This window comes from Pristis pectinata, chromosome X (assembly GCF_009764475.1).
Source record: "Pristis pectinata isolate sPriPec2 chromosome X, sPriPec2.1.pri, whole genome shotgun sequence".
NCBI classification, from domain to species: Eukaryota; Metazoa; Chordata; class Chondrichthyes; order Rhinopristiformes; family Pristidae; genus Pristis; species Pristis pectinata.
Genome location: NC_067450.1, coordinates 2,814,665 through 2,828,297, shown reverse-complemented (window position 1 = coordinate 2,828,297; position 13,633 = coordinate 2,814,665). Strand labels below are relative to the sequence as shown.

Sequence of the window (13,633 nt, the reverse complement as noted above, 5' to 3'; positions counted from 1 at the left end):
TCAACATACGAGGCAGTGAGGGATTGGTGAATAGCAGCAGTCAGCTCACTTCCAATGCTAAGGAACAAATGGAATCCCTGGAAGTGGACAGTGCAAGAGAACCTCCATTGATCTTTGTCTTTTACTAGCTGGAAGTGAAGGAGGAGGAAGTAAAAGAAGTGGTAAAGAGTCAGCAGAAAATTACTCTCGGAGAGTCTGCAGCTAAATGTCTCAGCAAACATTGGCAATATTGTGGACAGCGAAGTGCACAGGCCCCTTGGTAAGAGAAGCCAAAGATTACAGAGAGAGAGTCTCTGAAGCTTCAATAATGCTGAGCACATTTAGATAGAAAGTTCACAAGGAAGTAAAAATAAATGAAAATATACTCTGTATCCAGCCGTCTAAGCTGGAGGGGGCAGCACTCAGTTCTCAGGAAAGCCCCAAGTCCCGAAAATGAGCTGCCCACATCAGCATCAGGTGTTTATGGGGTACTGTGTATTTTACCAAGTGTTCAAAATGATTAGGAACCAGACATAGGAGACTAGTAGCCATCCACTTTCAGCTACAGGTACCAAGCTTGGCAGGTGAAGCAAGGCTTTAAATAATGTATGGGCTCAGTAGTGCAATTTGCTTTTACACCTGAAGTCCACATCACTGATCCCTCTCCATTCCAACAAACCTTCGGAGAATGAGACACTGATTCCAGCCAAGCAGAGTGCCACCCCGATCCCTCCAGGTCCCGTAGACAGACAATCGGCACTGGCAGCAGCCCAACAAATTCAGCTCGATGGCAACTCTCATTGACACATCTGGTTCCCTCCCTTGGAAATACACACACAGAAAAAGAGGACTGCCATCCAGACAACGAGCATGTCTGAAAGCAGGTCCAGCAACATAAATTTAAATATCAAGCCTAAGCTCTCCCTCAGTCAAGTGCTGCTCCCTTCACCGTACTCCCTGTAAGCCTGTTGCTGTCACTGTAAACCTCCCTCTCCGCCATAAATAGAAAGTATCCCTTTTCAGTTGTGGTGGCTCATTTAAAACCATAGATCTCTGGGCAGATTGTTGACTGGAGTCTAGTCCACAACAGAGACACAATTACGCTGCATTTAAGGCAGGACCACACTAAGATTCATGACTCAGACTTGCAACAGAAGCTGATGAGGCAGTCATTTGAGGAAACCAAATATCAACCACCAGGAGGCAAGGCAGCATGTTAGTTCAAGGTCAAGGATGTCAAGATCCTAAGAAATCTCTGGAGCAGGGCCAGGAGTGGTTTGGTAGGAAGGAAGAAATTCCCACTATACTGTAAAAGTGAAACATTCAGCCCACTATGCCAATGTCTGGAAGAGCAGTCTATTCTGTCCCACTTCACTGCTCTGCAAAATATTGCCTTTCAGGCTTTAATCTAATTTCGTTCACAGTGCTCACTTTGATCCACAAGCACAGGCTAAACTTAACAGTTCACATGTTAAATTCCAACTGTAACCATCTGCAATCACCTACAACCCAACATGATACCTGGGGTCAGCCCTTCAAAAAAAAAGACCCCCATTCTTCCATTCCCCCACCCCTCTGAAAATAACCAGTTTAAAAGAAAGCACTGCTTACCTGGTTAGTTTACCAGCTTATAAAAGAGAATTTACATGTTGCTATTAATACAAAACAAACTAAATCATTCCACATTTAGCTTGACTTATGCCAGTGTGGATACTGATTTGTGTGTCATGAAGTCAGTTTCCCTTGGAGCCACAGAGCACTGGGGTAACATTTCTCACATTTTATTGCCCATGTATCAACTCTATTCTTCCTGCTGCTTACTAGAAAATAATCCTGCTTTTATCACAAGACTCTGCTGCATTTTGGACCTTGAATTCAGTTTGCTACATTTCATAGAGACTCGGTAAAATAGACTGATTTGCTCTTGGTTATGCCACAAGACCTGCTAAATCCCATACTGTTGAACCCACTGACTGTGGTTCAGATACTCACTGCTATTTAAATATATGCAAGGCATTCCAGAACAGATTTGAGAATATTCCAACTCTTAACACCACTATCAAGAACGCTAAGAGAACCACCTTTGATAATTGGCTGCCTTTATTGCCACCATCTCCTTGGAGGCAGTTTGCATCATCAGTTACAGAACCTGCCATAGAATTCTGTTATGTACAATGCCCTGTAATGGAGTAAGGGCACTTCCTATAAATAGTCCAACTCATTACAGGAAATTTATGGGGATCATAAATAAAATGTAAAATGCATACAATTACAATTTGGTGGTGACAGATATAATAATAAATTAGGTACATAATTTGACTAATTGCTCAGCAATGAATAAACTTTCTACTGGTCATCAAGATGCTGAATTAAATGGTCAATTATGGCACATGCAACAGATTGAGGGAGGGGCTGCACATCTGTATCTTAGTTTTGACATAGCATCAATCAATCCACAGTGTGTAACGGATTACTTTGGTTTCCCTTAACTCTGCTGTACAAGGCAATTATCTCCTTAAATTTTACTTCATTTAAGAGAGTCTTACCAGCGTTGCATCAAGAATCAGCCCATCATTAGCAGGGAGAAGGCAGCTGTAATGCAATTACAGCACTGTAAAAATCATCGCTAAATTATAAGCATCACTGAGTGTGAACATCAAGACCAGATGAGATGCCCCCAAAACACTCTACGCAAAAGATGCATTTCACTGTGTGTTTCGATGTACATGTGACTAATAAAGATATCTTATGAGATGGTTGTCACAATGCAATAAAAGTGCAAATCACATTAATTGCCCAGTGCTGGAGCCCCAACAACATGACAAGATGATAGAAATTCAGATATCATTGAGTTGGTTACTAGGCAATTTTCACACCTAGATTTAAAAAAAACACTTGTAAAAAGAGCTTAGCATTGATTGGCAACAAGAGCTTAACATAGTGAGGCAGTAATAGAGGCTTAAATGAGATAGCTATCATTGGGGAAAAATAGAAAAGGGAATTGTGTACAGGTTTCATTCTCTGAATCATTTTATACTTTTAGCAACTATTCACTAAGTGTAACAATGACATCATTTAACTGGAGAGTCATCTGTTCCTGCCTACATCTATAGCCAGTGCCAGTGACATCAGGCACTGGGGAGAACCATCATTAAGTTGCAGGCATCAGCCACCGCTGGTTTTAACTCAAACAACTAGCTAATCTGAAACCCAAAGTCACTGAGGTGGTCCTCAGGAGTTCCCACTTCAGAAGCATATGTAAGAGGTTTTTAAATTTAAAAAAAATCAAGGTCTCTTGAGCACAACAGATCAGGAACCAATAACTCACCAACCCTACCTTTGACGTCATGAGCCACCAGCATGCAAATATGTGCGTCAAGCTCAAGGGAAGGAGCTAAGAACGAACGAAGATAGTTCATTTGTAACAAAGCTCTCCAGCAACAGAACATTCTAGATCCACTTACATATTATGCATCCTTGTATGAAGAGCCACTTATTCTGTTGACAATCAGACACCCCCACACTTCAGCAAACCTTATGCAGAACAATAATCCTGACAGAGTAGCAATCTGAAATTTATGCAAAAGAATAAGGTTGTGGCTTATATATGGCTATTCAAGACTAGTCAAATGTACTGAAACAGCTGGCATCATCCCAGAACTTTCACTAGCACAGCTAAGATGGCAGAATGGTCTCCTTGTTTGATAGTTCTCTACATGGCTCTAGACATTTTTCTGACTCCAGACTCAGGAGAACTGCATGTCTGCATCCTCTCAGGACAGGAGGAGGCCATTCAGCCCCTTCAGGTTACTCTACCATTCCATTAGAACGTGGTCAATTTGACACTTAGTTCCATCTACCGATCTTGGTTACATCACCTTCAGTGGTCTTATCCAGCACAAAGTCATATCAATGTTTCTGGAAACTTTCAATCAACCTCCAGCTTGAACAACTTCTGCTGGTGGACAGGGAAGAGAAACCAGTTCCAGATATCATCATTACCCTTTCAGTGGACAAGTGCATCCTGTCTCCATTCCTGAATAGCCTAGCTCCAAATTTAACAGTACGGCTACCTTGTTCTGGATTCCCAATCTGAAAACACCTTAAAGGGAAGCAGTGAACAACTTCTTGGAAGGGAAGCTGAGGTAGATTTGTGCCTTCACCTGAATTCAGTGCTCTGTTGTTCACCACTGTTTTTTTTTTAAATCATCACACTTTCATCCAGGGATTGAATGCAATATCTTTTAGAAACCTTATCGAAAAATGATGGTATTTAACAGTTTCAACTGGAGCAATACACAGGACTAAAAACCAGACTATATTTACTGGTGACCACTAATGGCACAACTGCACCAAATCCAAGTAACACCCAAAGTGAATGCAGGAAGCACTTGCTGCAAAATAAGCCTCTTGCAAATTGTTCACCATTCAACTGGACCAGCCTCATAAATACCATACAAGAACAGATCAGGGGATGGGTATCTTGTGGTGAGTGACTCACCTCCTGACGCCCAAAGACTTTCCCACAAGGTACAAGTCAGGTGTGATAGAATACTTGCTTGGATGAGTGCAGCTCCAACAGTTAAGCTTGACACCAGCCTGAACAAAGCAACCTGCTTAATTGGCACTCCTTCCACCAACAGTGCACTGTGGCTGCAGTGGGCACTATCTACAAAATGCACTGTTAGTATTCACCAAGGCTACTTTGACAGCACCTCTCAAATCCATGAGGGACAAAGGCAGCAGGCACACAGGGACTCCGCCATCTGCAGGCTCCCCTCCAAATCACACACCATCCTGACTTGGAAATGTATCATTCCTTCATCGTCACTGGATCCAAATCCTGGAACCCTCCCCAACAGCACTTTGGGAATACCTTCGCCAGAAGGGCTGCAACTGTTCAAGGAGACGGCTCACCACCACCACTTTCCCAAGGGCAAATAAGGGTGGGCAATAAATGCTGGCCTTGCTGGTGACATAATCATCGTGAAAAAAAAAAGAATTTCTGTCAGCAACAAGCACTTTCATACTATACAGACACTGCATTCAACCCCTTCAACACCAGCTCTTTGTTCTGTCCTCATGTTAGCTGCAGGCCAGGGGGTCATGCTCTTGTCTCAGAATCAGAGGCTTCAGGTCCCACTCCAGAGATTCCAGTACCCAAGTACTGCACTGTGTAAGGCGCTGCTTTTCAGAGAAGACGTTAAACCAAGGCCCTGATTTCTCAGGTGGACGTAAATCACATTGTAAATAGAAAATACTGAAAATGTGAAATGAAAATGGAAAATACCACAAATGATTAAATGGCAAATGGGATGACAGCACAAGGGAAAGGGAGGTGGGAATAAAAAACAAAAAATGAATTGTGAGGAGGTGCAAGTGAGAATGGTAAAATCAGTACCTAAGATTGCTGAACTCTGTGTCAAGTCCAGAAGGCTGCAGTCAGATGCGATGCTGTTCCTCAAGCTCACCTTGACTTCATTGGAACAGCAGAGGAGGTCAAGGACTGAGAGGTCGAAGTGAAAATGGGACAAAAAATTAAACCAACAGGCAACTGAAAGCTTGGAGTCACCCTCACAAACCAATTTGAAGAACTTTGCAAAGAGGTCACCCAATCTGCATTTGGTTTGCACAATGTAAAGATGACCACATCATTAGTAGTGAACACAGCACTAAATTGCAAGCTCTGCTTCACCAGGAAAGTGGAAACCTGGACTGGAAGAGGGAGAAGGTAAAAGGGCAGGAGCACCTCTAGCAGTTGTTCAAGAAAGTGCCACGATGAGTTGACATTAGTGGAGATTCAGAACCAGGATATCACAGACAGAGAAAGGGAAGAGCATGACATGTTTGATGGTGGCATTGTGTTGGAGGTGGCAGAAATCACATAGAATGACCCATTAAACACAGAGGCTAGTGATATCAAAGCTGAGTTAAAGGGGAACCTCACTCTTTTTCTAGAAGGGCAGGGAAAGGCTGAGAACAGAAGTGAGGAAAGCAAGAGACTGTTGAAGTTCTGTCAACTATGATGGAGGGCAAATCACCGATGAGGGAAAAGGGAAGATCTATTTGAAGCATCGCTACAGACAGTAACATTGTCAGAACAGATGTGACAGCGATTGATAAACTAGAAGAATGGAATGGAGGAAGCATAGCCAAGGTCGCTGTGGGAGTCAGTAGGTTTACAATCAATATTGCTCAGTAGCCTGTCCCCGGAAATGAGACAGAGGAATTAAGGAAGGAGCATGTGAAGGTGAGGGAGTGGTGGAAGTTGGAAGGAAAGTAGTCAAAATTTGCCACTTTGGGTAAGATCAGGAAATGGCAGCAACATGCTCATCAATGTATTGGGAAAGGTAGTGAGGGAAAGGAACTGAGCAGGAAAAGAGAGCCAGAATCTGTAGGGTTTCCATAGCAACACCTTTAAATGGAAGAAGTGAGTGCAGAAAGAGAAGATGCTCAATATGAGAAGTAGTGAAGTAGGATGGTGGTAGATGGGGACCAGAACTGGTTCAGGAAGAAGCAGCGACAGTCCTAGGGGATATGCAGAGAGGTTGGACATCGATGTAAAAAAAGATTAGAGCGGCATAGAGCAGTGCATGCCTCGGAGGTAGGTGGGAAGAGTCTGGGCAAGAGGAGAGACAGTAAAGATGGGAAAAATGAGTCCTTGGGTTGCGGATGCTGGAGAACAAGCTGAAACAGTGGATCTATCATGGCAATCTGGTGCATGGACCTTTGGGAGGAGGCAGAAGTGGCCTGTACTGGGTCTGCGGTCCAAGAAACCAGAGACCATGGAAAGGAACTGCCATCACCAAATGTCCATCCAGGCTGATAAATTTCTCTCAACACTTTTGCTTCCTCAACTATGGGGAAGCAAGTTCAAATGGCAGGTGCTTGTTGCAGAGCCAACATACTGTGGGAACAGGGAACTCTCATCTCCAAGGGTTTGCAGCCATAGAGCAAGCGGAGAAGAAACAAAAAGGCTGACACGTATCAACTTCATGGTGTTTATTCTGAGCCCTTTGGTTTTAAAGCCAGAAGCTGAAGTCACATTCTCAAGGCTCCATTTGAATGCTTTGCTCGGTTGAGATTGAGAGAACGAGGTCACTTAAGCAACTGACTACAAACTACTTTCCCTGGAATTTCAGGCTAGATTAACTGATTAGGATTGCAAGAAGAGCCCAAGATGGTTGATAATGCAAGGTGGCAAAATCTGAGCTTCACACTCTTGATCCAATTTAGTGCAACCCATCTCTTAAGATAAATTACATTGTGCCAATTTACCCTTATTGATGTAGCATTTCAAGAACCACAAGGGGTCAATGTGACCTTCCTGGACTGGCTTGGAGAGAACATTTCCCCCTGCACCCACCCCTAGAATATTTCACTCTGTTCTTGCTGTTTTCAGACAACCAAATTGACTGGGTGAGAAAAGGGAAGGAGCTCAGATCCATTGGAGCAGCTATGCAATTTTTTTTTCTATACACAAGACCAACAACACAGCCAATGAGTGAAAGGGATCAAGTAGCATCAGGAAATGGATGACTCAAGTTTTAAATCAAAGACACTGAGGGCAGATTTTCTTTAGGCGGGTGAATATCCAAAGGTTACAACTTTCATGAGAAATGGTAACAATCAACTCTTGGATATTGTCATCAGTTTTTATTGTTAAAGAGAAAAAGAGAGAGATGCACTGTTGAATAAATAGTGACAGCACAGGGGCATTTGGGTCAGTCCTGACCCTGGGCAAGAACAACACAGCCAGTCCTTTGCCCAACCTCTCCCCATAGTCCTGCAATTCTTACTCCCTCAAGCACCATTTCAATTCCCTCCAGGAAGCCCCATTCAAATCTGCCTCCACCACCCCATCAAACATCACATTCCAGGCAATTTGGAGAAGCGTTTCCTCAGACTGTCTTTGTTGCTTTCACCAATTACCTTAAATTTGCTTCTCCAACTTTTGAGTTTGAGTGCTCTGAACTCTTGCCTAATTATAAACTCCAATTATCAAACAACATCCCCAACCAGGTGCTGGTTGGTAATGTAGTGGGTTGTCATCATCTGTTGTGTTGGCTGAATTTGTTAAATTAATCAGTCTTTTAAAGTAACAAGTGGGGTTGAGAAATGAAAAAACAGAGCTTCAAGGGACAAGAAGACAACACCCAACACAAGAAAGTTCTGAGTTTTAATCTGGTGCTTTGCTCAAAGAAAATCAGTACAAGCAGGCTGTTATATTGGCACACATTGTCTTCATTCAGTAAATCTTCTTAACTTAGTAGGTCAAGGGTCTCAGATAATTTTTTTTAAAAAGAACACTTCATGGACTTATTTGCCACAGCACTTATGAGAAATATTGACCTGTTGCATTGGATAAGGGTGATTTTTCGTTGTAAATTATTGGAATAAATGGTCCAAAGCTTGTGTGTGAATTTGGCAGGGGTTGGGTTGACACAGTGTGCAGGGAGGCAAGAGAGAGGGTAATCCCTGGCACACTCACTCATGCTTATTGAAGCTTGCACATCTTGCACCACAATCCGTGGACTTCAGCAAAATGGATGCAACCACTGATGACAGTCAGCAGGCTGAACAGTCAGTTAAAGTCTTGCATGCACAATAAACCGAGTCACTGAGAGGAGAGAACAGACAAGAGGTTTTCCTCATCTGTGTGAAAAGGGAAAACAAAACACGCACTTTATTTTTGGTTTGAATACAGTACACTCTAGATGATAAGACAAACCAGACGTTCTGTATGCAAAACCAAGTGGCTGCAGTAAGTGAAATTATTTTTCTCCTGCCTCTCAATGACATTCAATAGTCAAAATAGGCAAAAATGTAGACAAAGTTGTTGAGAATACATTGACCCTTTAAGTTAGCAAGCTACAAAAACTGTTCAACAACCAGACACAGATTTTTGCTTTGCATGCAATCTGGTGAATACAGTACCATCTGCCTTGGTTCCCAGTGTTAGCAAGGTTCTATCTTATTATTTTGGTTTGTTACAGCAAAGCTTCCTTTTCCCTACATTGCTTGTGTTCACCTTTAGGAGGAACACCAATTGTATCAAAGGGTGCCTGATCCATCCTTCTGGGAAGAGGCTGTGTCTCTGCACTCTCTCCATTTCAGTGTGGTCCAGGGAAAAATGTCAGGCCAAAACTGTTGGTATCCACTAGCTGCATGCTACCCTACCAGAGTAGCAACATACTGCTGTTGCCTCACCTCAACACCATCACATCCATTGTTCAAGTGGCAAAAGATTTTTCTCTGTCCATTGCATTCATAAGCAGTTGGAGGGTGCAACCGTGAACAGTTTTTTGCCAGCTGCCAGCACTACCAAGGATATGCAATTCAAAGGGGACTGTTTTCCCTTCATCATCTTCATGGATGAGGTGCCTTTTGTCAATACACTTCTTGAAAACTCCTTTTTTTTGACGAGGTCTTAATTTTTTGTGGCCAGTGACAATTTTTTTTACTTGATAATATGCATGAAGCACCTCAGGACATTTTACTATATACAAAAGGCACCATCTAAATCCAAGTTGTTGTTTCTTTGCAGGCTTCCCATCCACATAAGAACCCTTGATAATGGGCCCCCAAAGAAAACTGGTAATTTCAGCAATAGACAATTTTAAACCCAACCATTTCGTGCATTGCCACCACCCCCCCCCCCCCAGCTTCATTTAGCCCATTTTTGGGGCCATGTCTAATGGCATATGTGCCCCAAACTCTGAAATTCCTTGCCTTGCACTACCACTCTCCTCTCTTCCAAGCTCTTTGACAAAGCTATTGGTCATCTTTCCTAACACATGGTTCAGGATCTTAAGTTTTTTTTGATTACACTCAAGTGAAGCACATTGGGCTGTTTTCCTAAATTAAAGGCACAATTACTATTGATTTGCAACCACTCAACCAACTATAGCTCATTATCCTTCTGATAACAATCACTAATAGAGACTTTAATCAGTAACAAATCCACTCGATACAATTCCACTTGTGCAACGTGTTTGCCAATTATTACAAACAACTGAAGCAAATGATTTGTGGCACTGTTTTGAGAAATGGACAAACATCGAGAAAAGTACAGTAGCATTCCTGACTCTGCCAAAGCCAGTGTGCATCAAGCAAGCAAGGTGCAAACTAGCTTTACTCAGGGAATAAGGACAACGCTGGCAGGCGGAGATTTATTGCCTCCTCTCTAGTTACCCAAAAGGTGATGGTACGCCTCTGCATTGACAAAGTATTTGCAGCGAGGGCACTGCAATCTACAAGCCTGTAGAGAAACTGTCTCTCAGTTTTCAAATTGTCTCCTGACAATCTCACTAAAAAAGGTTATTCATGACCTTGACCTGCAAGGCTACTGATTTTCAATGTTCTGAGGAAATTGCAAGGAATTACATCACAAGGATCAAGAGATTCCAACTTCCATATAACAGAGTGTGCCGTGATCCTGATCGCACAGAATAGCAACTACTTGGCTGAAAAATTTACCACTTTAATGGAAAATTGAAAGCAACAACCACCACCCACCCTCCAACCCAAGTAGCTCCAGTTCTATGCTTTGTAATTAAGAGGCACAAATGCCTAATCTCTCAAAATGGGGTACGGAGCCCTTGCTAAATGGTCCTTCACTTTAGAGATTAAGAAACAACAGTGTTGGAGATGGATCTCTGTTTAATATTGTATCCATTTTATCACTGATAACAGTGTTACAACTGCATGCTGCCCTTGGGCATGAAACCATCATAAACAAGCTTAGAGTTCTTGCACAAAATCTCAAATATTACACTTAGACAATGAAAACTTGTGGACGTTTTAACAATAGCCTTAGTAGGATAATAGATAAAAACTAAGTATTGCCAAATAGGTCTGAGTGGCATTAGAACAGAAGTTATAAAACAAAACCCTAAATGACAATTTTAAAGCAATGTATGGTATACGCCCCATTACATTCCTCCAACTCTTTAAATACATTTTTATCCATAAAACAAGCAGGACCATCTAATTCATGTAGAGACCAATAATCCATTTACAGTACCACGGTTCCTTGATGTTTACATTCCACCAAATTAACTATCGGTGAGTTTATATTAAAGAATGGGATGAGTATCAATTTCAATCAGGGCAGAATAAGAAGGGATTCCTAATATACCGAGAAATATTTAACATACGGAGATATGTAGAGGTTAGAAAAGAACAGCAGATAGTAACCGTATGTTGTATGTTTCACGGTATAGTTTACTAGGTATTAACAGAAGAATGCACGCAGTACGTTACAGTTTAAAAAAAGTCAACTGCAACTATGAACGAATTAGGTTTAAAGACTTGCACAACTAGTGGGTGAAGGGACGATGCCGCTCCAAGAAGGTAAATAAGGTGGTGGCATTAAACACAACATGATTCATCAACTGATCACTGGCTCTGACGAAAATTTACCGGCGACTATCCCGGAAACCGCATCATAAGCGGTGTCAAGGCTTGTTTATAGCCAGCCCGACCATTAAACAGCAAAAATAGCGTTCTGCCATCCTTGTTATGACGGGTTAATAACCATGCACAAACAAAAATGAATTTCCCTACCTTAAGTGTAGATTATAATCGTCAGTTTCTCTCCTATTTAAGTGCTGTACAGGGATTTAAATGGCGCTTGACTGGGCGAGTCCTTTTTTTTCCAGAGCGGTCTTTAGAGAATATATATTCAACCCCTTTTCCAAACAGATCCGTGTTAATGAAACTGTTCTTTTTTTTTGCCGGTGGAGGTGTTTGCGTTTGTTCTGATCAGAGAGAGGTAGGCAGGCGATGGCTTGGAGGTAAGGGTGGGGGGGGGGGGGTGGTATCAGGGGCTTGGTGAAATCTGCTGGTGAAACTGACTTGCCGCAACCCCTCCTCAGAACCGCTACTATGTAGCACCCTGTCTAACAATGGGCACAGCGTTCCTCAGCGCCGCTATTTATTGACGTGACGTCACCCGGATAACCAGAGGGCCTGCGTGAAAGTGCCCAATGTAGTCTGGGAGTTGTGGTCCGCTCTCTTGTCTAGGTCCTAGTTTTTTGTTGGGCACTTTTTCAGGAGCGGAGAAAAAAACATTCGAATAGAAACCGAAAGCTGCAAATGTTGAAAATCCGAAGTAAAAACCGAAAACTCTGCAGATGCTCAGCAGGTCAGGTAACACAAGTGGAGAGAGGAACAGAGTTAACGTTTGAGTCAATGACTTTTCATCAGAACTGGCCATGTCAGCTTCAGCTCGCGTCAGCAGTGAAACCACACTGACGAACATCACGTCAATTTCTGGCCAACCCTGCCGTCAGCACAGGTAAACAATCATTCATTCATGACACGTGGCTGAAGGTATGAAAAGATTGGCGTGGGAATTTGCACACCCTCACGTTCACTGTGAAGCGAAAGTCAATGAGTGTACCTGCATTTTCTGCAACTGTAGGACGATTTCTTGTCATCTGTTAGCTGCCTCAAAATTAAGTCCATGGACAGTAGTGAGGAGACAAGCGATACTCTTCTGACGTCCAGGGAAAATGTTTGCGAGCTTTCCACAACAGTCAAAAGAGTTATCGAAAAAATCGAGGCTGCGCAACTGGCTAGAGCAAAACAGGTAAAAGAATTATCGATGGGAAATGTGATCAGTTTTGAAGGCAGAATAAAAGCAACCGTGTTTTTTCACAACAGTCACCCCAAAGTTAAAAAGATGACATCTGGCTAGGCGTTCTGTACTTTCGTAATGACATTTATTTTTGATGAAACCCCCAGCACTGAAGAGAGGAGCGGAATATCACCCCGCGGTGTTTTTCAGCACATTTGTGCCAGTGTAACATTGTATCCTAAAGCAGAATTCCTTAACAGGGAATAAACATATGACGATAATAGTACCCTAGTACCCCCCACCCCCACCCCGCGGAGCATCTAGACAAAATTTATACCTCACGGGTTAATAATCCAGCAAAGAGCCAACAGCGAAGTAGCACTCGTTACCGTGTCAAAACCACAAAGTGCGAGAATGTGGGTCGATCCACCGTTTTATGCAGTCTCCAACTGCCCAGCGGCTCTTGGACCCCAGTGAGTTAATTCACTGAAGACATCCCGCCTGGGCAATCGCTCTCGAGCCCTCCTAGTTAGCTGCCTGTCTCATAATACATGGGCAGGGATCAGAAAGGCTAACCTTTATCAATCCCCCTCATTTGGCGTTTCTCTGAATTATTCCTGCCTTCACCCTCGCCTCCATCAATGTCCCTGTGTTGGTCCGAAAGCAAGATACAGCAATACTGGAAATCTGAACTTCAAACAGAAAATGCTGGAAATACGACAGCAGATGTGAAGGAACAGAGTTAACATTTCAGGTCAATGATCTTTTATCAGAACTATACACTGTTTCTCTCTTCACAGAGGCTGCCCGACCTGCTAAGTATTTCTAGCATCTATTTTTATTCCCTCTGGCGTCTCCATTACTCACCCCATTTCAACCTAAAAGATAAAATAAAAGCATACCTTCCTGACAAAGGCTTCAGTTCAAACTCACTGAGGAAATTATGAAAAGAACATTTTAAAACTAAATCCCCCTTACTGCAATGCTGTATTAAGCACTATGGAGATATTAACATCGATTCACTTTACTGCAAAGTTTGAGGGAAGGAATTATTGTACTTCAGAGTAGGGG

At 42.6% G+C, this 13,633-nt stretch overlaps 1 protein-coding gene across 2 annotated transcripts in view; it reads right to left on the bottom strand.

Annotated features, from left to right (window-relative positions):
* Positions 1-11,757, bottom strand: part of LOC127566965 (cysteine/serine-rich nuclear protein 2-like) — a 46,169-nt gene extending 34,412 nt beyond the window's left edge. For both annotated transcript variants that reach the window (XM_052009528.1, XM_052009529.1), the window contains exon 1: positions 11,548-11,757. The gene's annotated coding sequence lies outside the window, so the exon portion shown is untranslated. The remainder of the gene's footprint in view (positions 1-11,547) is intronic.
* Between the last annotated feature and the right edge of the window lie 1,876 nt (positions 11,758-13,633).